The following is a 24,527-nucleotide window of genomic DNA, read 5'->3' as shown; positions in this document are numbered from 1 at the left end:
TCAGTGTGTTGGCTACAAATGCCGCATTGCCCCCGGTCGCTTTCAAATGGACAAACATACGTATGAGGCAGTTGAAATAATGACTGTTTATAATAAATTAAGTCGTCAATTCAGTTATTTGCGTAAACACCCAACCCGTGAAAATGTTTCAATAAAAATTATTTCAAAAGGTGTTAATTTTTTAGTAAAATTATGGCATTAGGAGAAGAATAATCTCAAAGCTAATTTTGTGGTATAATTTATGGACTGCTTGTTGCGGCAAAAACTAACAAAGCGTTGCTTATTTTGCATCCGTTTTTATGCTTTGAACGCGCAAAAAAGCAAAGATATTATTTTTTAAATTTTATTAAATTTTATTTACTTTGCCAATCTCACTGAACAAAGCATATTTAAAGAAAAATTAGTTAGTGTGAAAAATCATATCAACAATAGGAAATTAAGCACTTTTCCTAATATTCGCCGTGTCAAACAGAAATTAACGATTCCGCATTTCCTCGAGTTTCGTGTGCACAAAGCTAATATTGTACTAAATACAAGAAAGATGAAATCTAATTTGGATATAAAAACACTCCTGAAATTATTACAACTGCATAAGCCGTCACCGAGCTACTTCTACACCCCTTTCGCACTACCAACGCCACAATGTGGTATTGCCAACTCTCAGTACCGCCCGCGTGATCGGAAAGAAAAGCAGAGCGAAAGAACGGACAAACGAAGGAAAGCAAGAGGCCCATTCCGTCACATTTCACATTTCAATACGAAATGTATACAAAAAATAAGTGATTATCATTAATGCCGCATACAACGCCATCAGCCAGTGCGAATGATATGGAACACATGGCCCATGAGGCGATCGGTGTTGTCCAAAGGCTTTTGGATGAACGTCACTAGCTGAGCATAGCACATTCTTTTATATTCTTCGCCTTGTACCCACGATTGTTTGAATATCGAAAATCGACCACTTTATGTGAGAGAAGCTTGTGTGTGTGTTTGTTAGTGTGCGCTAGTAGTAGAGCATATTGACGGTTATTTCTAAAAAACGCTCGAAAGAACCTAACGCAGCAGGTTGTCTCCAGCGTAGGCAACAATAGCAATCGCATACAATCAACGGCATTGCAAGTGATCGATTTAGCGTACCGTTGGCTTTATTTCAGAAAAACCACTGACCTCATCATCGTTGCCAACCGGCTGCGCATACAAAATCTGTTTTGCTACTGCCATAGCCGCAGTCACGGCAGCCGAATTTCGCGTTGTATGGAGTGCTGCTCAACCCGGTCCAGCGTCCTGCACGGCTAGCTTTCTCTATGTATTTGGTTGGTGCGCTTTTTTTTCTTCGTACCGAGTTAAAGTTGTTTCTAAAAATGTCTTTCGTTTTGACACTTTGATAGCAAAATTAATAATTGGCCGCGATCTTTGGACGCCTGAAGTGTGGCTGTTGCTGAATGTTGATCAAATTCGTTCGGTGAAAACCGATGTCTTCCCCTTTTTTATTGAATTGGAGATTTGCAAAAAGGCAATGCTGATTCTGACTTTAGGAGCGTGAACACTAACGACCCATTTCCGCTAAAAACACACTTTACACAGATCAAAGATGTTTCCGTTTTTGCATGTAGTTGTTGGTTTTTCGATCACACTGATGTGCCGCAGTACAGAGATCGTACGAAAGCTACATAAATGCTTGTGTAATCTCAATTCCTTTTGCTTTGTGTAATGTGGCACTTTATAATGTTATAAAATTTTTACATTGTACTAAATTATTTTTATTGTCAAGCTGTGAGTTTGGTGCTGACCGCAGAAACACAGCACAGAGCAGTCAACAACTCGGCAGGAGCTGCTGCCACGGCCAAAGTGTAAAATATGCAAAATCGAAATCAGAAGAGCCAAGAGCCATGAGCCATTGCGACTTCGCTATAGTGTGACTTTCACACGTTTCATGTACATATACATATGCACACATCCTCCGACCGATCCCATTGCTGACCAGCACTTCTGGCTGACATTCATTGGTAGTGCCATTACCATTGGTGACTTTATTGAGTCCCGATCTATAAATATCGCCTGCAGCTTCAAGGCATGCCGCGTCTGGGAATTGTCTGTTACTTTCGATGTACTGCGCCGATAGGTTGCATTTTTTCACACCCGCGTTAAGTGCATTTGTATCATACTGTGAAATATGTCTTCATGCCTGTTGTGGCAACAACAAAAAATGTCAATTGCGTAAATTAATAGCATTCACAGTCATTGCTTTTCACTTTGCGATACAATCGGCGACCGATCACAACGACGAGATGAGATATGAAGAGATGCGCGAGTCAATCGATTGCCTAGTAAAGGCCGAGGCAATTGAAAGACAATCATTGCAGTTTACATGCAGTAACCCAACAACAACACGCGCTACACTTACATTTTTTAGCACGTAAACATCTGCATATAATTGTGCGGTGCAAATAATGAATACTTGTATGAAAGTAAATGCGCTGAATAGTAAGGACCTCATGGTGATCTCTTCGACAAGAAAAATCCTGAATACGAGTAAAATGCTGAGCAAAGTTAGGGTGATAAATTGACAAATAAAGCGTGATCAGATTGGAGGTACTTTTCCCAACATATTTTTTTTCACAGATAACGCGTGGCAAGTGTTAAAGTAAATACATAATTTTTTTCAGAATTCATTGACATTTCATCGTGGAAAGACTTACGTCTCAACAACGATTACAAATTGCACAAATGTGTTATAAAAACCGACGCTCTGTGAAAAGTGTTCATCGCGCGCTCAGGCCAACTTATGGCGTTCAGCAACAGGCAAAATTGCCGCATTTGAACGGAAGAGCAAGAGCTCGAAGCCATTCAAGGACAGCCATACATCCACTGAAAACAACCGTTTGATGCGGCCTATGGGCTGGAGGAATCAACGACCCATATTTCTTCAAAGACGAGGCGGGCGCCGATGTAACAGTGAATGGCGAACGTTCTCGTCTCGGCCAGTGGATTGGCCACCAAGATCGTGTAATATCACACCTTTGGATTTTTATTTGTTAGGGTTTGTAAAGCCGAAATGCTTTATGGATTAACCAGCTTCGACTGAGGCTTTGGAAGCCAACATTACTAAAGTTATGCACGAGATACCGACCGAAATCCTCCAGCGAGCCCTTCAAAATTGGTGTTTATGGCTGACCGAATAATGGTTCTACAAAACTAATAAAGATTGCCAAATCAATTTGAGTTTTCTTTGTTTTATGCTAATTTAAAATCCGATATCTCTAAATTGATCACCCTTCACATAAGGATTTTGTTACCATTACCAAATGTGTCTCAAATAGGGTACAAAGATTGAATACATTTTAGACAGCTTTGCAAATTATGTTCGTTTATAGATGTATCAAATTCGAGTGCTTCGAGCCCACCTCCTTCGAGATACTTCATTACTCACCATCTATTTATTTCTATGCATTTGTTAAGAGAAGAGTTATCTCAGGGCATCATTGTCATATTTTCCGTTTCTGCTTGTTCCTTAGAGCGGTTGGTTGCCCTCTGCATTTGAATCATTAACAATTTTCCGAAGAATAAACCAACATAAACCAATGCAATGACGACTTGGCAGCACCTTTGATAGCATTTAATTACCGTTCCACGTACAAACTTAAACACTCCGTAAAATCAATAATTTATTTAAAAGATCTGAGAAAGGCAACAACTACAGCACCGAAGGCTACAACAACAATGACAGTACAAAGCGACGCAGTTACAGAAACAACTGTAGCTACATATAATAGCAGCGGCAATAAAACCAACAACAGAAGCAACAGAAACTAGGCAGGCACTGCCGCGTTGGGCGTTGGCAGTGGTGATGGGCACACCAAAAAAGAAGTCCAAAGAAGTCGCTTTGATCTGTGCGGAGTTAGTGCGGATCCACTCAAAAGAGCCACTCTTGAGAGTGACTTGATTGATCGCATCAGCAGAGGAATGACAAGAAGTAATCACAATAAATAGTTTTCAATGATTTTGAGTTATGGGAACTTTTCGGACAATGTTCAAGTGAAATTAATGTTGAAATGCCATTAGGAGTTGAACGGCGCTGGTTGGTTGGCTGCTCGGCTGTGCCTTTGCCCCTTTGATTTAGGTTTTGGGTATGGACGTATAAGCGTTTGGTGTATGCCCAGACGTGTCGCGCAACTAGTTGCTAGTGCGGCACTAATTGGTGTTGTTGTAAATGTGTAATTGTTGTAAGCAAACCATTAAATGTAATGACAATATGTAGAGTCAAAGTGAGCGTCACAGCGCGCTGCTACGCAACAGCCATTTATTCCACGCCCCCCTCCAGTTCAAACTTTGGCACAGCATACGTACCGAGTTCGATTCGATTCCAGTCATGTTAATTAAGGTAGAGTGAAATAGGCGTTAACCGAATGTGGCAACGCACAGCAAATGAAAGGAGATTACCAAGCAAGCAAAATGAAAAAAATGCTCGTCGAGTTTGTCGATCAAAATTTGGTTAAGCCGTTGATGACTTCCACAGAGAATGTACGCTGCTGTAAAGTTGAGGCAAAATGGTGGCTAACGTTGACTTGAATAGCGCACATAATGAGTGGTGATTATTACAAATCAGTTTCTTCAGTTTGGCGGGCAATGATCTACTCAAAAATTTTCCAAATGCCCTTTAATCGTTTAGGTATGAAATTTTTAATCATGTGAAGTAAACTGGCGAATGAGTTAGCCGCCTTTCGACTTTCAAATTTCAAATTTCTTTACTCCATATGTGAGTGCCCTCAAGGCGCATTCTATGCTTAGCTGTACATTGGCCTAAGCTTGCGTACGAGGCAATGCAAGAAATGGCCCTTCCCTTACATTTCCTGGGAACCTATGCCATTCACTTTGCCCATTGACAAATGTGTGTTTTGCGCTGCTTCAATTTGATTGATTCAATAATTTGCCTGCAGTGGTTTATGCCTAATTATTGCATGTAAATTTCCATTTATTGGTATGAAAACTCGTGTGTCATAATTAATAAGTTTACCAAAAAGGGATGAGCTTAGCAGAAAGGAAAATTAAAATTATGTATTGTACAGCGTATGAAAAGCAAAAAATAAGCAGATCCAATAAATTAAAATAAAAACGAAAAGTTCGACTTTTCTCGGCCATTTACCATTATGACACGCATACTTTAAGTATGTATGTACATTGAAATGGGTATAATTGCTCGTCACAATGTGGATGAAAGCAATTTGTGAATTGGTCTCCTTCACATTCCTTAGGCAGCATGAAATCCAGCGATGACTTTTAATTGTTTTGTCACTCCGCTTATCGGAAACATGAGATCTTAATGGTAACATGACACACAAGATTGCTGCGATGACACAATGGTGACAAATTATTGACAAAATACCTTAGTTGGCGCCTCCGCCATCCCAGATGATAAAATCGTACAACGGCTCAACTTATCGGTAAACAGTTGCACTTGCCGCTTCTACAAACTACCGTCGTACGCTTGTTCCATGCTCTTATCTTCCCCATCAATTCCCATGACACCTTTGCTAAGCAAAGCTGACACGACCAGCAGGCCAGAAGCTATGCTGGAAAGTCATTTAGAAAATTATTACCTGAAAGACGCGACGAAAAAATTGTCTTCTAGAATGTAAGCACTTGGAATGCATGCATGTTGTGTTGTGATCTCCAATCTTACAAAGTAAAAGCCAATCTCCGAAAAAAGAAAGAAAGAAATCTGGCGTTGCATGTACACACAGGTGAGAGGCGAACGGCAGCCACGACTGCAGCTGCAACAGCATTGCTGATCCAATATCGCTAGCAAGATCAAGCGTAGAAAAAGTCATTAATTCAAAATGTGTCCATTCACTTGACCGACCGCTTGGATTTGGGTTTCTTCGGAGATTTCGCTGCGGACGCCGACGAGTGTCTTCAAGGGAGCCATCGACACAATTGCAAACATTTACCATTTGTGCGTGTGTTGGCTGCTTGCCGAATGGCAGTCTGAATTGCGGTGACAGAGGTGGTGAGCAGTCGCCGAATACGCGGAGCTAGAACAAAATGGACCATTTGGAATACGCCCAATAGAAAGCCATTGTATTGGGCGCGTTCACCAAGTATACGAACGAAAGAATAAACAGGTCGCGACCAAATAGTTGTGATCGTTACTGTTACTTTTTTCAGTGAGCTTGCGCAGCACGAAACTACAAACAAATGAATGTACAGTATTTCTCGCTTATAAGCACCCCAGTTTTAAGAATTTCCCGCTTATATGCAAGAGGGAAACTGTTTAAATATACACAAAAAATGACGATATAAGCACCGAAAAATTGGTCATCTTCCTTGAAATATCATTTGAAACTTATCCCTACAAAAAATGTATGCTTGATAATATTATTATTATTAGAAGGCCATTACGCACTGCGACCAGAGCTGATCTATTGTGAAAGGCCTATTTTGTAACCCTAGAGTTTTAGGCTTTTTAGAAATTTTAGCACAGTTTTGGGTTTGTTGTTCCAAAGATTGCATGGAGATACTACGATACCACCAAGGTGGTGAAGTCTTTGTCTGCCCAACGCAGGACATTCACAAAGCAAATGTTCTGAGCTTTCTATGTCCATTTCGCAAAAGCGGCAGACATTGGTCTCGGATAGACCAATATTGTTTAGATGGTACCTCAGGCTGCAGTGACCTGTAAGGTATCCGGTTAAAAGACGCAGATCTACTCTGTTTAGTGAGAGAAGTTTGTCAGATATTCCTTTGTTGGGACTTAGGAATAGTTTGGCTTGACGCTGACCGGCACAGTTTAGCCAATGTGCGGCAAGTTTTCTTTCCTCCCATTTCCTAAGGAATTCATTAATGTGGCCTTTTGTCAGTCCACAGAAAGGCTCAGGACCAGTAAGTTGCATATTTGCTCCTTGTTTTGCAAGGTCGTCAGCCATTTCATTTCCCTCATGTCCTTCATGTCCCGGAATCCAACATAGTGTTACTGTGTTGAGGTTTCCTAACGTGTTTAGGAGGTTTAGGCAATCGTTTACCAGTTTAGAGGTGATGGTTGTTGATAGAAGGGCTTTTAAAGCCGCTTGGCTATCTGAAAGTATGTAGATGTGAGTACCTCTCATTTTCCTGGGAAGGCATTCTCTCACACATATTTCAATGGCATGTATTTCTGCCTGGAATATAGTTGGGTAGGATCCCATCGGAATCGATTTTTTGAATTTGGGCCCATTGATTCCTGCCCCTGTTCTACCATTTTCCAATTTGAACCCATCAGTAAACCATAGCTGGGAGCCAGGTTTGAAGGTGATAGAGTTAGTTCTCCAGTCTGTTCGTTCATTGATTATAACTTGGAAGTTCCTGAAGAGTATTGGTTTGGGTGATAGTATATCATCCCTATGAAGAATGGGACTATGTAGGAAGTCTTCTAAGATCTTTAAATGTCCTTTCATATCCCCACTTTTAAGTTCAGATATACCTTTTAGTCTTAAGGCACTCGAGCGAGCTTCCCTTTCAATTAGAATTGGAAGCGGTGGTATGTTCAGGAGCACACCCAATGCATCCGTGGGACACGTTTTCATAGCCCCTGTAATACCAACACATACCAGGCGATGCAGTTTGCTTAATTCGTTTGCCGCCTTTCTTTGCTTGACCTTGGGCCACCATGCTAAGGATGCATAAGTGACTATGGGTTTTACAACTGTGGTGAATGTCCAGAAGGTCATTCTAGGGCTTAGTCCCCATGTCTTACCAAAAAGCCTTGTACAGGCAAAGAATGCCCTTGTGGCTTTTGAAGTAACTCTCTCAATATGGGAGTTCCACGTAAGCGTTTTGTCAAGACTAACGCCAAGATAGTTCGCTTCTGTCGAGAGTTCAAGTGTTGTTCTGTTAAGGGTCGGACATTTGAGATTTATGTTCCTTCTCCTAGTAAATGGTACAAGTGTTGTTTTGGATGGGTTGATGGAGAGCCCTTTTTCCGTGCACCATTTGTTTATTAGTGTAAGGGCTTGTTGCATGCGATCCGAAATGGTTTCCTCATGCCAGCCTAATACATAAACTACTAGGTCATCAGCGTAACCCTGAGTGTGAAATCCTAGGTTATTCAGTTTGTGGAGAAGTTCATCTATGACTAGAGTCCACAGAAGAGGAGAGAGTACGCCACCTTGAGGGCAACCTCTTGTGGCTTTAATAGATTTGATTGTTCCTCCTAGTTCGGTGCTGATCGTCCTAGATTTCAGCATGAATATTATCCATCTAGTGATGGGTTCAGGTACCTCCTTTAGATATAGGGCATTATAGATTGCCTCATAGGAGGTGTTATCAAAAGCTCCTGATATGTCAATAAATGCACATAGAGCTATCTGTTTGGACTCAATAGCCTTTTCAATAACTGTTACCAGGCTGTGTATTGCAGTCTCAGTGGATTTTCCCTGTTGATAGGCAAATTGAAGTCGATGCAGTGGGAATTTAGCTAGATTGTATTCCCTAATATACTGATCAACTATCTTTTCCATTGTTTTGAGGAAAAATGAGCTGAGACTAATTGGTCTGTATGATTTAGGCAATTGTTCGGGTTTTTTCCCTACCTTTGGAATAAATACGACCTTAACCTCAGCCCATTTTGTAGGCAAATACCCTAGCAGTAAGCTTGCTTTGTATAGTCTGGTCAAATTAGGGATAATATGGTGTGCACCCTGCTGTAAAAGACAGGGGAATATCCCATCAGGACCAGGAGATTTGTATGGGCTGAATGTTGATATCGCCCATTGTACCCGCTTTTCATGGAATAGCTTGTTTGCTAGTTTCAAGTTCTCAGCACCCGCAGATGTAGTGGCTTCTGCCGGTACAGAGATCTCGTCTAGCACAAGTGATCCAGGGAAGTGAGTGTCCAGCAGAAGTTGACTGGTTTCCTCTGGATTCTTTGTGTAGCTTCCGTCTGGCTTTTTCAGGGTACTAATGCCGTTTGAGTGATCTTTTAGTAGGGCTTTTTGGATACGAATAGCATCCGGAAGACTACAAATCTTTTCACAGTGATTCCTCCAAGTAGCCCTTTTAGATTTCCTCAATTCTTTATTGTAGTTGGTTAGGGCTGTTGAGTAGGAGGACCAGTCCCCCATTGCTTTAGCTCTATTCCATAGGGTTCTTGTTTCTTTACGCAGGTTGGAAAGTGTACTATTCCACCAAGGAACATTTCTTTGTGGCTTTTTCACTTTTACTGGGCAACTTTCGTGAAACGCAGATATTATGTTTGAATGTAGTTCGTTCGATTCGAACTCAAGCTCAGATATAAGCTGAATGTGACGCTTAGAGCAGTTAACACTTTGTTCTAAATAGAAGTGAAAGTAGTCCCAGTTAGTTTTTCTGGGGTTTCTGTAAATTGTCATTTGTGGTTTGGTTGCACCTATATCGAATCTAATATGTCTGTGATCCGACATAGATGTTTCCTCTGACACATGCCAATTTGAGACTTCGGACAAAACATTATGGCTAGAGAGAGTGATGTCAAGGACTTCACCTCTGATTGCATTAATGAATGTAGGTTCGTTGCCTCGGTTTAGGATAGATATATTATACCTAAGTAGAAATTCAATAAGGTACTCACCTCTTGGATTGATGTTTGTGCTTCCCCACGCTGTGTGGTGCGCATTTGCATCACAGCAGAGGATCCACCGGAGACGTTTTTGCTGACAATATTCCACCAGGGCTATAACCTCCCTTGTTGGAGCAGTGACCTCATCTCCTGGAAGGTAGGCGGAGGCAAGTACTACCTCATGCTCACCTTTGCTCGTTGGCACTTTTACCCAAATCGCCACCAGGTCTTCTGTAATGAACTGTGATATTGGGATAAAGGTTAGTTGATTATTTATTATCAACGCCGCTCTGGGACGGTCTTTGTTGGCAGCATATATCAACTTACCGTTTGCGCTCTGGAGTCCCTGAATGACTCCTTTACGTACCCATGGTTCTTGAATGAAAGCTACATCCAAGAGTTCTTGGTTAAATCTCCTCGTAAGCACGTCCGAGGCTGCTTTTGCGTGATGGAGATTTATTTGAAGGCATCCGAGTTGCCTTCTGGTGTTGTAGGGTTTTTGCTTAGGCCAGGTCATCTAGTGATCCTTCGTTTGGCAATGGCTGCCTTTTTCTTGCCTCGGTTGCTTTTCAGCAGGACTGCTTCCTCAGCGGACATCTGATCCCCCCTTCGATCCTTCTTGTGGCTGTGCGCTTTTTTATCAGCCTGCAGCGGGGGTCGCATGCGGATACCCTCGGCCACGTTATGGCGCCATGTGCCGGATGTTGTTGGCTTTTCTGGCTCGTGTCTGGAGCAGCTGGCCTTATCGTCCTGGGCTATTGAAGCCGTTGGAGTCAAAGTTCCCGCTTTCTCAGAGCTTTGTTTCGCCGAGGGGTCAGGGTCCTGTTCGGTAACCTTAGGCGGATCAATCGGGCCTTTAGATTTTGGCCGAAGTTGGGTTTTACCGAACCCGTAGTTCAACCAGTTATTGGAAGTCTTTATGACTTCTGCGGAGATTGGGTCAATAGCAATGGTAATTTCTACCACAGTGCCCTTGCGCACTCTGTTGAGCACCCGCCAGTCATTGGTGTTGAGGCCCTCGTTTTGGCCGTCAAGGAGGCTAATGATATCCTCAGTTGAGGGGCTGTCCAATTCTGGAAAGTGACCAACGAAGATTTGTGGGCGCGGTATGTCCGCCTCCTGCACAATCTTCAGCTGTGCATCTTTCCACGGCTTCAGCTTAGGAACTACTTCCTTTAGCCAATTAGCCGTATCATCGCAGCCGCATGATATAACTATATATCCTGGGCGAAAGGTGCAGCTATTAAATTTGGGCTTTGCAGCGCCAGTCTGCTTTTTCCTTATCGCCTCCAGGATAGCATGTTGTATGGCCGTTAGTCTTTCCGTCGACCATACTGTAGTGGGATAGTCAGGAGGAATTATTCCCAACTTCGTGCTACACGCCGCGTCTTTGTAAGACATTTTTGTTGAGTCTACCTTGACTTCTGGATTAGGCACTGCTGCCTTTGGTCCTTCCGTTTCGGTAGGCTCTTCTGCCTTTTGTCCAACGCTAGGGCTCCCCTGTAAATTGGCACGTTTAGGGGAGCTTTGCTTTGGCGTGGTGCTGCTGGAGCGTTGTCGCTTCAGATCAGCTGGTTTTTGAGCCAACTCTCTTGCCTCGTCAATGCTGTGACCTTTTCTTAGGAAGTACTTTAGGCGCTTTCTGGCGGCACCGCAAAGCCGCACCTTGTCTTCGTCCTTTCTTCCTGCGTCACGAGTGGGAGAAGATAATAGTTTCTCCTCTTCCTCTGGTGATATGGTAGAAGCTTTGCCATCTGGCCCCAGGGCCATGTCGTCAACTTCCATATCGGTACTTTCGCTGACAGTTGGAGGGCATTGTTTGCCCTTAGCTGCCTGCGATGTTGTTGATAATATTAAACAGTACTGAAGGGTCTTTCAAAATTGACTTATCGTATTAACGTAGAGAATAATACTTAGATGGTACCTTTTTTATGCCATCTTTGACTTTTGTCGAGTAGGTAGATGAACAGTTACACGCGTTAAAATTAGTGAAACTTATTATGAAAATGGTCGATCTTTAAGAACAACATATCGCGAAAATCGTGATTATTTAGTGGAAATATTCCTCCTAATGAGTCAACTATTCAAAGGTTGGTGAAAAGATTTCAAAAGATTTAGTCCAGTCATGAATTCACCTTTTAAACGCGTTTGAAGAGATCTTCTTCAGTTCTTTCTGCGAATTCTCCTTAATGGCCTCTATCGACTTAAAGCGGCGTCCGCGGAGTGTCAATTTAAGTTTTGGGAAAATAAAAAAGTCACAGGGGCTAAATCCGGTAAATACGGTGGTTGTTCGATGATATTTGTCATAGACAGTGCGTTATCATGGTGCAAGATCCATGAGTTTTCTTTCCACAAATTGGGCCGTTTCCTACGTACATTCTCTCTCAAACGTCGTATAACTTCCAAATAATATTCTTTATTTACCGTATAACCATTTGGAATGAATTCCGAAATTCCGAAGGCACAACATCATGATAATCAAAGAAAACGATTAGCATGACTTTCACCTTTCTCCGACTTAGACGTTTTTGGGGTTTCTGCTCATGTGAATAGCGCCATTCAGCCACCTGCTGACTGGTTTGCGTGCCAGACTCATATGCCCACGTCTCATCACATGTTATACTCGTAATGCGCTTGATAAAGCACATTCGTCAAAGGCGTTCTACAACATTTTCAACGATTCCGCACATGAAAACCCGTTCAAAACACAAAATTTAAGACAAAGTCTTTGTTCGATATGTTTATCCATAGTGAAAATCGCAGAGCACACCTGCGGTTGACTGATATAATGCCAAAAACAAGCTAATTCACAGATCAAGCTCAAACTCTGCTACACTATAGAGGACAGTTGTATCAACATTCCAGCAACAAAAAATGTAGACTTACTTGTATGTGTAAGGCACGCTTTTTAAATGATCAATTCCCGATACTTTTTTGACAGAATGTAGTATTTTCATGTAATTACTATTCACTTTTAAGCATCGAATCTCATGCATTGTAGACGGTGCTTATATCTGGGAAACACTGCACTTATTTTTGTATATGTTTGTACGAGTTTCCTTGTGTGTATGCAATAACTATGGCAATAAAACATCAAACAAAATTCCGAAATAGACGATTAGTCTTCCGATAATTTATTTGTGATTGACGGAAGCGAAGCAGATACAGTCGATTGCAAATGAACAGATGGACTCTACTATACATGCGGGCGTATAACGGGACAGATTTAGGATCAGCAGCAGTATAACACATTTATATCTATGTAATTACTTTTTAGAAACCTGTGTGTGCAAGTACGGATAAGTTCAAAAACGCTTTGAAATGCAAGAGCCGCACTCTAAAATTCATAACCGAGAATTTTTCTTTTAATCTCATACAATTTAAGAATTTTTCCGACAAAATTTCTATTTAGAGACAAGGCAAATATAACGGTATCACTGACCCTATTTCTGTTCAGTTTCGTAAAGTGTCTTTTAAGTTCCACTTTTTTAAATCAAATTAAATTTTTCATGAAATTTTCCGTAACCAAATTACAAAGTGGCTGCCCTATGTCCTCGATAGTCTCACGAATTCCATCTTTGAGATCTTGAATCGACCCTGGGCTGTTGGTGTAGACCTTCTCTTTCACGTGGCCCCAAAGAAAAAATTAACAAGGTGTTAAATCACCTCTTAGAGAGATAACACGGTCCGGAAACTTTTCCCGTAAAAGATCAATAGTTTCGTTGCTTGTGAGACACGTAGCGCCGTCTTGTTGAAAATAAATGTTGTCCAGATCAATACCATCAAATTCCGGCCATAAAAATCGTTAATCATCTCTCGATAGCACAATCCATTCAGCGCATAGCACCTGTTATTGGAAAATCCTTTATTTAAATGAGCAGAAATGGTATTCTGGGCCTTTGTTTGATAAATGTCACAGTTTGAAGGCGCATTTTCAATGAAAATGCTTTAGAAAAAACTTTTTCTTTATTTTGGTGTTTCACGGAGATTCGAGCCTACGTTCTCTCTGGATTCCGAATGGTAGTCATGCACCAACCCATTCGGCTACGGCCGCCGCTCTTCATTTAGACAACAAATAAAGGTACAAACAGTCGATTCAGGCATGCAATACAAACTTAAGAGGCCCTGCATAGATGACCTGATAGAACATCAACTGGACATGGCAAAACCACCGTGTAAGATTAAATTGTACACTTTTTTCGCACCGTTAAAAACTTTAATGCTACTGCACTTGCAATGTGGCGCGGCGTGAAATGTCACATGATTCAGAGAAGGAGAGTGGTGTCAAACATTAAACATATTTCATGAGGTGGGAATAGCTCGTGGGGGTCAGATTCGGTCGATTCACTCGAGAGAGATTTACTTTGTTCGACTACTTCATAAGGATGTCCTAATGCCAAGAAATCTCACTATTGCAGCAGAGATAGGAAAACTTTGTAAATAATGAGATAAAAATGCCGGTGGAGATCAATTATGAACTACAAGTACAAAGACTTGGATTACGAGTACAAGGTAAAACAGGAATATCTTTTCTCTAAGTTGACGTTATAAGCTTGATAGCTGATTTTGTATATATATTTTCATAAGCGGTCAATTTCATTTGCCAGAGCTTCTCAAGGAGTACCGTAAGGAGATACATCATATATTTGTTGAAACTGTCAAATTGGAGCCTTGCATTTAAAAATAATATTGGGGCAAATTTACGAAAGGATAAGGAAACGTGGCTACAGAATTGGGTCATTAAAATATACGGAATATGCCTCATGGGCACTCGTACTGGTTTATTAATCCATATTCTTCAGGAAACATCTAGTTACGAAAATAATATTCGACTGCACTTGACTTAGGTTCATTCTTCGGTACTTTTGATTCATTGATACACTGAAAGCAGCAACTGCTCTTTGCCTTATGAATGCAAGCACACAAACATGCAGCTCGAACTTTTTGCTCGCCACAGTTGCTGAAGCTATCAGGTGCGCTGCAGCTACTAACAAGATCCATGCATGCTCATATGCTTTCAATCGCATTCAAGCCAGGCAAACATGTGAACACAAGCGAGTATATTGCAATCGGCTCGTAGTTCTGGCCAGACGGTGTTTTGTGCCCAATGGGCTTTCCATTCATGGGTTGGTTGCGCTGCTGGTCTGTTCGAATACTTGGCTGTTCGACTGCTTTATGCACGTCCATAAGTGCCTATTCAACGTCCCGTCTGTCAGCAGCGGACGAACGTGTCGCCGTCAGCGTTTTGTACATTTGTATTTCCACAAAAGTAAGAAAAACAAAGAAAAAGTAGCTGCAAAGCATCGGCCCAGTCTGGCGTGGTTTGTGTGCTGGGGAGCGGTGTTGCTTGGTTGTAGACAACATTTTGTGGCATGTGGCGTGTTGGCTGTGCGCGTTGTAACGCACGTTTTCGCGAAATTCGATGCTGCTACTTATCGTCAGCGCCGCAGTAGTTTGGATAGTCGTGTTTTCCGCTGCTGCTGTTGGAGCGGCTACGGAATTATGCACAAGTGTCGGCCAGGCTATTCGTCTTAATGTTATCTTAACAAGAGCATCTTAGAACGTGTCCATAGATTCTATGCGGAACTTTGTTTCTGTAGCTTCCTTGCTTTAGGTACTTAGCAATGCTCGTATTAATGTAATTTGAGATATATAAGTTTGTAATCATTACTTTAGGAGTACTTGATAGTTTTTACAGTTTCCTATGGAAAGTATTATAAAGAAACTGAAAGCATCAAAAGGAAGACGGCAATACGGCAATGCACATCAATTCTTTTTCACTTTAAATATAGATCAACATTTCTATTTTCATAGCACAACTCGATCTTATCAGAGCTATCGCGAATCAATGGCGAATTAAATTACAACTCTTAGTTTCGGGCGCATTACTATTCGATTAAGTTACAAATCACAATGAAATCACCACTCGAAGGCTAAAAGGGCGTTTATATGAAAAGAGTCCGAGTTCCTATGCGTTGGCAAACTGTGTTTGGAATGAAAAGTGCAGTAAAGATGATTCCGAAGCCAAGTAATTGCCCCAAATAAAAGCATTTTCTAAGGAGAAGGAAAAGGCGCCGTCGATGCATCTACCAGCTTTGTAATCCAGTGCGATATTTCATTAAAATTACTTAAATTTGGTAACACCTCTCCGATTTGGTGGCCCAGCTTTGCGCTACAAACGCCTAACACATATGCATATGTATGTATGTTCATACACATATTGAGGTAGCAGTGAAGTACGGCGACCGCACCAGGGACATCACACCCTGAAAGCATGTCATCACATAAATTTCACTTTGACTTTTAGCCGCGACCGCCTACTAAATTCGTCTGGCCAAACCGTCAATTAACGCAATGTGGATATTTGAAATGGAATGGGAAATGTTGTTGGCCAAGGAAGCAGCTTGGCTTTGTGTGACTTGGTTTATGGACAGCTGCTGGGCGTCTTCGTTTAACGGATATAATATAATACTAGGATTCTTCGTGCCATGGAAATGTATGTAGGGAAATGAAAAAGCGACGGCGTAGATGGCAGAGAGACAGTTCCGAAAAAAACGAATCGACTAATTGAAGCAAAATGTCAAGAAATTTCGTATAGTGGCGCCAGGGCTAATTTGTTTTCGTATGCATATGTGTGTGTGTACACGCGACGAGGCTCATAAGTGATTACAATTCGGCCGGTCTCGAGTTCGAAAACCACTGCGCATACAAAAATTAGTGATTTTCAATAGCCACTCGGCAGCCAATTATAAACCTTTGAGAGCATTTCTATCACGAACTTTTCATATGGCTTTGAAAGTGGTCGGAAACGGGGGATACCTTAATATAGTAACTAATAACGGGACTGCATGTGCGCCACTTCGTTAGCAACTTAGATTCGGTTAAGCTCGTCTATCCTAGCTTGGTAATAAAAACTTTATGTCCCACTAGGAATCAAAGGACAGCCAGAAGATTCGCCACTCGACTCTCACTTCTGCTCTCAGAGAGTACTGCCCAACAAACCGGCATGCACGAACAATGAAGCAACATTTCTCGGTCCCTACGTACCGCCGCCGAAGAAGAAATCGGATTCCGGCGAGCCCGAAAAAACAATTGGTACGACGAGGAATGTCATGCTGCCGCAGAAAGAAAGGATGCCGCCTGTAGAGCCCCGCTGCGATCGGGCGCAACGCGAGCCATGTGGGATCGCTACAGAGAGCTGAAAAAGGAAGAGAGACGTATTATCCGACAGAAGAAACGAGAGGCCGAAATACGTGAGTGCGAGGAGCTTGAGATGCTGGCCAGTAGGAACAACGCCCGAAAATTCTACCAGAAAGTTCGGCGGCTTAGAGAAGGTTTTAAGACCGGGGCGTTTTCCTGTAAGAACAAAGACGGCGATCTGGTGACTGACGTACAGAACAATCTTAAATTATGGAGGGAACACTTCTCCAACCTATTAAACAGTGACAGCTGCGCATGTCATAGAGAATGTGAAGATCCCGATACCCCAATCGTTGACGACGGAATTGTCCTTCCGTTACCCGACCATGACGAGGTGAGAATAGCGATAACGCGGCTAAAGAACAACAAAGCCGCGGGCGCCGACGGACTGCCGGCTGAGTTATTCAAACATGGCGGCGAGGAGCTGGTAAGGTGCATGCATCAACTCCTATGCAAAATATGGTCGGATGAAAGTATGCCTGCCGATTGGAATTTAAGTGTGCTCTGTCCAATCCATTAGAATGGACCCACGAAAGGAAAATCGACACACACCATCTTTTCGTCGACTTCAAAGCTGCATTCGACAGTACGAAGAGAAGTTATCTGTAGCCGCGATGTCTGAATTTGGTATCCCCACAAAACTAATACGGCTTTGCAAGATGACGTTGCTCAACACCAGAATCGGGAAGGACCTCTCCGAGCCGTTTGATACCAAACGAGGTTCCAGACAGGGTGACTCACTGTCGTGTGACTTCTTTAACCTGATGTTGGAGAGCATCGTACGAGCCGCAGAACTTAATCGCTCAGGCACAATATTTTATAAGAGCGTACAATTGCTGGCATATGCCGATGATAATGACATCATCGGCCTTAACAACCGCGCTGTTAGTTCTGCCTTCTCCAAACTGGATAAGGAGGCAAAGCGAATGGGTCTGGTGGTGAACGAGGATAAAACGAAGTACCTCCTGTCTTCGAGGTTGTAAAAAACTTCGTTTATTTAGGAACCAGCATTAACACCGATAACAATGTCAGCCTTGAAATCCAACGTAGAATCTCTCTTGCCAACAAGTGCTACTTTGGACTATGTAGGCAACTGAGCAGTAAAGACCTCTCTCAACGAACAAAACTAACACTCTTCAAGACTCTCATCATGCCCGTCCTAACGTATGGCGCAGAAGCTTGGACGATGACAACATCCAATAAGCGACGCTTGGAGTGTTCGAGAGAAAGATTCTGCGTAAGATTTTTGGAACTTTGCACGTTGGCAACGGCGAATATCGCACACGATGCAACGATGAGCTGTATGAGCTTTACGACGACATAGACATAGGGCAGCGAATAAAGATCCAGCGGCTACGTTGGCTGGGTCATGTCGTCCGAATGGATACAAACGCTCCGGCTTTGAAAGTATTCGATGCGGTACCAGCTGGTGGTAGCAGAGGAAGAGGAAGGCCTCCTCTGCGTTGGAAAGATCAGGTGGAGAAGGACTTGGCTTCACTTGGTGTGTCCAATTGGCGCCGGTTAGCACGAGACAGAAACGACTGGCGCGCTTTGTTAAACTCGACCAAAATCGCGTAAGCGGTTATCGCTCCAATTGAGAAGAAGAAGAAGGAGTCAAAGGAAAACATATATGCATATATATATATATAAATTATCTATAAAGATTATTTAGTGATTAAGCCAAAGAATATAATAGATTCTTATAGACTAAGTAAATTTATTTTAAGGTTAATAGGCATTAAAAAAAGGAAAAATCTACTATTTATAATAAATATTTAAAAAAATTCAATAGGCGATCTTTCGAAAATGAAAAATATATCTCAACAAATTTCGATTTTATTTAACTCAATAAAGAGATTTTGAGAGACCAACATAGAAGAACTCCGAACTACGAAGAGCTCTGGCCGGAATATTAAAGAAAATTCTTTCAAGCAGCACCAGACACTCAGCAGCACCACGGATCAAATAAAAAAAAAAAAATACGAAGATAAGATTATTCTCTTGTTCTCGAATGGTTTTAGTTAATCAATTGCATCGCGCTTCATAGGTAGAGATCGAACCCGAAAAGCGTAAATTACACAACGATAATAATTTTTAAAAAATAACTAAGGGAATTCTACGGCCTACTGTAAAAACCAGTGAATTTCTTTTCTTTCTCAATCAGTAAAAAATTGTGTTAAACAACTTTCGATTAGTTTTGCTCAAATTAGCTGATATTCAATTTTGTTTCCCTTTTTCGTTCTTGCATTACTGTGCAGTCCACTTCTGCTTTGGAGTGCAAGTCGCCAATTTTTGTGGAAATTAGCTAACAGTAAATGCCAATTTCGAGTTTTGCTAAATTTTCTGAAATGTTGGTAAATAATATTTGTTGTAAAGAAATACAAAAAGAAGATTAAATGAAGAACATACGCAAATAAAGAAGCACAATAGCTCCAATTTAACAGTCGTAAGGCCACAGCTGTTTAATGATCCTAATCCGACAATCCGCCACATGAAGCAATCTACTTATACATGCATTTAACTTCACCATATGTTGTCCATTCGAACGTACCGACTGTCCAGCCGCGTTTACCACAGCGTGAACTGACCATGACCACATGCACATCCCCTCTCTCTTCCCCGCAGTACATATGTAGTTATTTCGGAAAATACTTCACCGTGTGACAGGCGTTACCAATTTTCATATATTTAATTACCTTAATTATCGTGTTTTACACAAAAAATTGACTAAATTCCGAATTAGACCTAATGACAGTCACTCTAAGCATGCACACAGAGCAATGAACACTCAAAAGCGAAAACGACGACCATCGACTGTCAGCGACGGAAGGTCAAGCGTCGCGTCCGCAGTTGCGTGTGGCCGTAAATCGATAATCGGTCGCTGTAATCGTGTCTGCAGCTACTCAGCAACTGCAATCAACGCGGCATTACAAACCGCAGGATCTAAGTTGTTTAGAAGCGTCAGAGTGTGAGTGCGATCGTGTATGTGGCTGTGGTGGAAAGTATGTATTTCCGCATCTGTTTGAGAATTGTAAATTGAGAAAAAGATGAAAAACTGCACAGTTGCACACATGTCGAAGATGCCCACGCTAACAAACGTACACACCCACGAAGCCGTCAGCCACAACAGTATTTGTGCGCATGGCAGTGCGCGTTGTGATGAAAGTGGCAATGTCGGTGGTTGGTGTTTGGCTATTGGCGTTGGCGACCTCCACATGACCCTTGTCATCAATTTGTTTGCTTACTGTTTCTGTCGCTGTTGCTGTCTGCGGCCGCGTTTGGTCGACCACCAGTCCCAGACATCCCAACGTTGCTTAAAATGCTTTCGGCCACTTATTTAGCGCACTGCCTGGTAAAATTTGCAATTTCGCATTCGAGTACTACGGCATGGCTCTCGCCTTTTCTTGCGCGTCTCCACCAGTGGCTAAAAAGCCGCAACGGCAGCAGCAGCAGCTCAAATTCCATGATCTTTGACTTTGAAATTTTTATTTTCCAACTTTGTTCTTATTGTTGCTTTCAATGGATTTAGCGGCTACGAGCACTGAGTGAAATAATAATGTTGTTAGTTTTGTCGAAAGTCTCTAAATGAATGGATGTCTCAATGAGAATGCAATATGGATTTCTTTGTAAGACAATTTGAACTACAAAGTTGTTGCAATACCCTAACACTACATATCAAATTAATTTATATACATTTCGACTTCAATTGTCATTTGCTCACTTCTATACGCATTGCTTTATGGGATAAATATAGATATAAAGTAGACCATACCAATGCTTTTATGGATTCTGGACTTCACTTTTGTTTGTTGTGCTCATACCTTTTTGTGGTAAAATCCAGTAATTCCTTCGTGGTTTTGGCCATGACAATGAACACAGAATATTGGCGCCATGTAAAACATTTATACTTTTGTTGTTCTCTTCTCATATCCTCCGTTTTCAAGATGCTCATTCACTTTTTACAAGTCATGCACTGGTTGCTGCAGATGGGTTTTGATTAAATTTTTCTTTTTGGTGATTTGGTGTTGGCGTAGGTTATTATTCGGTGTTGGTAAGCTGTAAGCCGAAGGTAGCGGCAATTAATTTATTTGGGCCGCAACAGCTGAGGGCTTTCTTATGCGGCAAACTTGAAAGTAAATACAAAATACAAAAAGATTAATTAGGTCTTTATAAAAAAGTATTTGGACAGGATGGTCAGAGCTTAAACGAAGGTGTCGCATTTTTCAAAATTATATACTGCTGTAAGCAGAATAGAGAAGCACTTTCTAATAATTGTTTATAGTAATTAAAACGAGGCGAGTATATACGCGATAGATTTCACCTAGATGAGGCGCGAATGTATGTTGCGAAATCCTGGAGGTCATGGATCATCATGGATTGTAATGAGAGGGAGGAGACGTTCCGAAAGATTGTTCGCTGCCACCCAAAGTACATTCCAACCAGTGGCTGTGGTTAAGAGACAACTTGAACGACAACTCGATAGCATAGTATATTCCATAGCCATCAGTTATCTATGGAGCACCTTATAAGTCCAGAGTTCTGATGTGCCCAAAAGCAATATGTTCTCTTTATTGCGAACAAAAGAAATAAATCAGAACTTCATTTTGTATTACACTGCCCTTTATGTACTCAAAATAATATACAAATGCCGTTGAATATTTTATATTTAATATTTAATTTTCACAGTAGGTAACAGAAAAAAAGAAAACTAGGGGCTATATGTATAAATTTTATTAAATTAGAAGTATTTATGATTCTTTAGCGTATAGAAACAGAAAAAATTAAGATAAAACTGAATGCATTTGTAATTGTTATTATTTCTATACGAGTTCAGGAGTTTAAAGATTCCAAATAAGTTTTCCAGACAGTTCTACTTCTGCCCATTGATCTTTTCGTCCAGTTTCATTGCGTGTAGTCCTTTGCCAATTCATCAGTGGTCTGCCTCTTATTTTCGTTCCTTGTGGCGGGTTGTAATAAGAGTCATTGTTAAGGAGGAGCTTCTAGCGAAAATGTGGAAAAATGCTCAATAAAAAATAAAAGAATCATGATGGACATTCTTTTATTTTTCATTCAACTGTTATTTTTAAACACATATAAAATAAGTTGCACTAGCTACTTATACAGTGACAGGTATCGGCAAAATATTCTCAAGGCAATGCACATGTTCTGGAAAATGGAGAAAAAAATTCATGTAGTGAAACAAATAAATCAGCATGTAGATATGTTTCAGATCAATTATTTCTTCTCACAGTTCACGAGACACATCTCATTCGTACGTTTTGATGAAATTTCCTAAATATTTAAAAAAAAAAAAAATTTTCATCCATTTTTGGAATTGGCCCAAAACGAGAAGTTATGGTTAAAATTTGCATCCCAGGAAATTGCTTAGAAATTCATATAGTAACTGAATCAACGATCACTAAAAAAGTATTTCTCTTAAAATCGGTTTCGCCATTATAAAGATTGGCTTTTTTTCTTTCTCGTTGAAAATTTGTGTATAATTCGTTTACGTGGTGGAAGGGAGCGATGAGGAATCTTGTGGCCACTGTTTTGCATTTTAGTAGAATACTATCCTATTAATGCCTGGAGCTCTGCAAGTTGGAGAGTAAATCTCCATGGTTTTCAGTTTCTACGCTAATGTCAATGCCTCTAGCTTGAAGGATGACTTTCCTTTAAATTAAATAAAACTTTCCAATGGAGACGTCAACACTAGAAGTTTACAAGGCCAGACATATAAAAAGAAACCCTCGTAGGCAAATAAATATATATATGCAAATACATACCTATTCATCTAAAGTAGTTCTGTAAGTTGGCGATATTATTTATCCCAGCCTTATTTTTATTAATAAGACAGGCAACTTTTAGTTCATTAAATGTTTTGTAAAATTATATTCAATAAATTTTCCTATTTTTAATTGGATTGTAACTGAATTTTTAAGTACCTCAGCCGCTGCTTCCATTTTCCTATTACCCCATCCTTAAACGATTCTTACCCTCTCCTTGTCTAACTTACTTCTTAACTGAACTTCTATATTTATTCTATAAAAATCTCTCCTTTGCCTTCCATTGCTCTGGGCTTAGCCCGCATATTACCTGTATACGATCAACACATGCGAACGAGTTGCCTATCTTCGAAGTTGAATCTCTGCACTGATCGTGGTATTCACACACTTGCGCAGAAATGAATCATAAAACATGCACGGAAATGGAATCAAAGTGAGGAAATTATGCCATTTCAAGGTGAGATAAGTTACGTGCCCCTACAACATAGTACGCGAGTGTTAAGCCGGGGACGCTGAAGCACAGTAAAGTACCTTCACATTTAAAGCCCGCATAGCCGCAGGGATTTGCAGAGCGGGGCAGTTTGCGTAGCGTACGCATAAAAACAATTTGTCAAAAGTGTCAAAATGCGGCCAAGATATTGAATTCTACTTCGAAGATGTATCAGATAGTACGGCGGTTCCCAGCTCTGCGCATGAGCGGATGTTATTGAGGGCGAGCGACGATGGGGGCGCAAGGCATCCAGATTGGCTGAAATGCTGTAAGGCGGTCGGCCTATCCCTGTGCTTATACATATACACATACATACGCAAATATAATATTTGGTGTAGTTGATCGGCCAGCTGGCCAACAGTTTAACTGACCGACGAAGTGCGGATATAATAAAAATGCAGCTTGCCACTTTCGATTAATGGAGTTGGTGTTGGCGGCAATGACGGTAATGGCAATCGTTGCTGTTGTTGCTGCTGCTGTTGCGGTGGTGGTGGCGATGGCTATAACGGCAATAACGATTGGTGGCAGCTGTGACGTTCAAAAGTTTGTTAATACATGATTGTATGCGAGCGTGTGTGTGTTTGAAGGCAATGCGCGATATGGCGGCGTTTTTCATAATTTCGTTGTACAAAACACTCCACGCTCCATCTCGTCGCTAAACGCTGCCTGGCAGTGTAATCGCATACTAGTACATGCACAGTATTTCCAATTTTGCTTTCATTCGCCGTCGCCTTCTTTCGGATTTTGTGCTAGAGTTATTTAAATCCATTTGGTATCTTCCGTGTTTTTAATGTTTTTATCGTTATTGTTGTTTTATTAGTAGCGACATGATCAACTATTGCCACTAGTCGCATTCACAGCCGGTGCTGATGCTGTTGTTGCAGCGACTTTTGTTGTTGATTCTCTTTGTTTGTTGGAAATAATGATGATCCAGCAAAAATCCAATAACGATCAACAACAGCGACAGAAACAACACAACAAATTGACGATGGCGACGATGACGATGACGACGACTACGACGACGACGGCGACACGCACTCAGCGGCGGACAAGTGATGGACAGAAGGTTGACCGCTGCGTTTGCCGCATTCTCTTGTAGATTATTGTTTGTTTGGTGATCGACCATCAGCGATCGGGGATAGGCGAGCGCTGTACGCGTTCGTTGTTCGTTGTCGTTTGTATTCTGTGCGAGATTGCCATTTGTTGGGCAGCGAAAACTTGGCAGCAGGCGCATCAATCGCAGGTAAACTATGTCGTTGGGCGCAAGGACCCGCGGCGGGGACGCATGTTTAGCCGATGGAATTGAGTTGAGGGGAAATTAGATTGAGATTGAAAAACGTCGTACACAGTGGGACGACTGGTGATCTTGCCTTGTCTCGTTTCGTCTCGTCATGGCCTGGTTCGTCTTAGTTATGGTTGATGCTCGATGCTTGATGCTTGATGGTTGATGGCTGTTGTAGTTATGGTCTTTTGCTGATGGATTTGT

This window comes from Anastrepha ludens, chromosome 3, assembly GCF_028408465.1.
Source record: "Anastrepha ludens isolate Willacy chromosome 3, idAnaLude1.1, whole genome shotgun sequence".
In the NCBI taxonomy this organism is placed as follows: domain Eukaryota; kingdom Metazoa; phylum Arthropoda; class Insecta; order Diptera; family Tephritidae; genus Anastrepha; species Anastrepha ludens.
The sequence above is the reverse complement of the archived record's forward strand: the minus strand, read 5'-3'. Positions refer to the sequence as shown.